We start from the raw sequence: 3,338 nt of genomic DNA, 5'->3' as shown, positions 1-3,338 counted from the left end.
ATTGGGGAGGGGAGCAGAGGGCCTCCATGTGCTGCCTGGGGTAGGGGCAGAACATGGAGCTGCCTCCCCTCCCGGGTCTATTCCAGGAGTGGGTGGGTGGGGTCTTTTGGCCTGCAAGGTGCAGCAGGTCAGACTAGATGATCACACTGGTCCCTTCTGACCTTAAAGGCTCTGAGTCTAAAAGGGAGAGGGAAGTAAAGGAATTTAAAAAAAAAAAGTAAACCAAGCATTGTAATACCAGGATGACTCCAACTGCTCATTATATAGTCCCACCCCTTTCTTCTTCCACTGGGTGTTTAATGACCTGTTGGGACTGGGGACACTGATTCTCTCATTCCATTGGTAAACTGATACAATGTGACTGAAATTAAACCAATTCCCAGTGGAGTAAACATCACATCATTGCATTGGCTGGGAACTGAACCCAGGTCAACTGCTTGGAAGGCAGCTATGCTCACCACTATACCACCAATGCATCTGGGGAAAGTCTCTGATTTTTCATACTTGGTGTCTGGTCACCTTACTTCTCAGCATGAGGCAAATGTCTCTGTGGTCTCTGCCATTCATCGTGGGGAGTTTCCCCACTGATAACAGTTCTTGCTGGGTTGGGGATGGGAGAGAGAAGAGGCCTTTATTCTGTTTCATTCCCCTCCATTTTCTGTTCCTCCCCTTCCCTTACAGGGTCCTCCCTTCCATTTCAGACTGTGCAGTGACACCCTCCCTGCACCCAGGACTCTCGAGCCTCTGGAGCAGCACGATCCCATGAGATCCTCAGTGACCAAGGGTCTTTTCCAACTTCCAGGAGACCCAGCTTGAGTCTAAAGGAAACTCTGTTCCTTCCTGGGATTCTCTCTCCCTTCCTGGAGATCAGGATCATGAAGCCTCTGCCTTGCCTCCTGGGTCTGAATTAATGTCCCATTTCCCACTATCTGCTCAAAAGAAACAAATGTGTCTAACCCAGATGAGCGGCGTTAATTCAGTTGGAATCCTTTACCCACATTCCTTAGGAGATACAGACTCTCTGTGACACAGACTGACTGGGGTTCATCTCTGCATGTCCCCAATGGGGAAGGAAAGACACTGAGGGGGAAGGAAGAAGATGGACAGAAGGAGTCAAATGGGGCTAGACCAGAATAGGACATTTTCTGCCTGTTAAAATGTACTAGACTCTAATTGCTTAAAACAAAACAAAAACCCACCAGCTTCTGTTTGAACCATCAGCTTTTCACAGAGCAGCCAAAGCGACGAAGCCCAAGTTTGTCTAAGAAGCACCTATAGTGGCTCATGCAGGAGGAAATACAGCTGTGGGTGTGAGTTCAGGCCTCATCCAGAGCGTTGGTTTTCATTAGCCACGGAGCTTCCCCCACTTGCTTTGCCCAATTCACATGGAAAGTGCCATAGGAGGGTGATGAGAGTAAATTCTAAACTCTGAAATGCAGAGGTTGGCCCAGAGATTGGGATAAGGGGTTTGAAGAGAAAAAGCTCTAAGAGTATAAAACCAGACAGTCTCCAGGGGCAGGTCCGGTACAACGCCTCAACAGGGAGCCATTCGGGGGAGGGGGTTTCACTCCCTCTGTTCAATGTCCTGAGAGGTATTTGAAGGTGAAGATAACGCCATGGCTAACAGGTGACTGGCATGTCCTGGGTTAAAGAAAGGGACCTGGGTTAATAGACTGAAGATTTGCGTTACCGTCACTGTCTGACTCCCCTTCAGTGCGGAGCAGGTGTGTACGTTGCTGGGTGGAACGCACAGACTCCTGCAGAGCAGGGGCAGCTGTTTCCATGGCAGAGAGCCTGGCACTTAGGAGACTTTCTACACTTGCTGTTTTGAAGCAATTCAGTAAAATAACAGTGGAGCTACAATGTCTGGTCCAAAATTTCAGCCCCCCTGGTGCAAAAACGCTATTTTAGGATCTAAATCGGAGGCTCCTGGCACTAGGACACCTGACCAGAGAGCTCAGTAGTGGGTGTAAGAGCTGCTGACTCTGAGGGTCCCGGGCTAAATCCACTTGCAGGGGGAAGTGTTTTGATTTATTTGATGGATAATGAGCACCAGCTACCAGGGGAGAAGCCCTGAGAGTCGCTGCCACTCCAGCTGCTGCTAGGGCAGGGGGGAGCCCCAGGGGGCCAGCTGCTGCTCTGGCCACCCCAGAAGTGCTGCCAGAGGCCACCAGGCTGTGGCTGCTCCTGCTGCCCTCGGGACCACTGGTCAAGTGGTCCCCGGGCCAGCCGCATTGGCCGCTGCTTGGGCGGTCCCTGGAGCCAGTTGATTGAGTGGCCCTGGAGTCAGCCACTGTGCCCACTGCAGAAGTCACGGAGGTTGCAGGAAGTCACAGAATCCATCACTTCCACCACCTCCGTGACAGACACGGAGACAAACCCCTCCCCGCTGTGACTGCAGTTCCTGGAAGGAAAGAGAAGAACAGAAAGTGACGAGAGAAAGAAAGAGAGAGATTCCCTGTCACCTCTCTCCCTGCTGCCTCCCCCTTGTATTCTGTAACCCCATCTCACTGGGTTCCCTGTGCTGGTGCCATGGGGGTGACACTAGAGTTCTGGGGATTTGGGGGGCTCTTCATTTCTCAACATTTCACACAAATTTGTCTTTGGGCTGAAATTTCTCCTGTTAGGCCTCTCAGTCAGAGCTGTACCCCACCCTGTTTGCGGGGGGGTGTGTGTGTAAATTGCAGAGCAGGCAGAGAAGTCGCCCATAAAGGGTCATATTGTTCTGGTGACTGGTTCTGATCGGGGTCACACGTCCTCTGACACAGGCTCATGTGCAGAACATGGGAGCTCTGGCTTGTCCTAAATGCTGTAGAGTGTGAGTTCCTGGAAAGGGCAGGGGAGAGGGAGCAAGAGGAGAGAGGCAGAGACATTGGAGACAAGCAATTGGGGGGCGAAGAAGGAGAGAACAGAGAGACAATAAATGATTGAAGCAGAACAGGTGTTCCAACTCCATCTTGCTCATCACAGGTGTTCAGAGAGACACGTAGTTGCAGGTTTTCCAGGGTCAAGTCTGAACTTTGATTCTAACAATGTGCGTTGAAATATCAAGGGGATCTCCACATACCTGATCTCTTCCCTCTCCCCTTTTTTAGTATTAATTTTTATTTTGACGTGTTTGGCTTAACCGTGATCCTTTCTTTCCCCACCTGTATTGCAATTTGGGGGTTATGTTTATTGTGCCTCCCTTTTGTTCATGTCATTATAATTGTAACAGCAAAGGAACCTGCAGGAGCAAAAACTGACTCAAAACTTCATTTCCCCATCATGCAGGAACATCATACAAACAGCTCACGCAGCTGGAATCATAACACGCAAGGCCAGGGGATGGGAGATGC

General features: G+C 50.4%; 1 non-coding gene across 1 annotated transcript; it reads right to left on the bottom strand.

Moving 5' to 3' along the window:
- Positions 1–403: 403 nt before the first annotated feature.
- TRNAG-UCC lies at positions 404–475 on the bottom strand. The gene has a single exon. It is a non-coding gene; the product is annotated as a tRNA-Gly (tRNA).
- Positions 476–3,338: the final 2,863 nt, after the last annotated feature.

This window comes from Mauremys mutica, unplaced genomic scaffold (genome assembly GCF_020497125.1).
Source record: "Mauremys mutica isolate MM-2020 ecotype Southern unplaced genomic scaffold, ASM2049712v1 Super-Scaffold_100183, whole genome shotgun sequence".
NCBI classification, from domain to species: domain Eukaryota; kingdom Metazoa; phylum Chordata; order Testudines; family Geoemydidae; genus Mauremys; species Mauremys mutica.
Note: the sequence above shows the minus strand (reverse complement) of the source record. Positions and strands in the feature narration are given on the sequence as shown.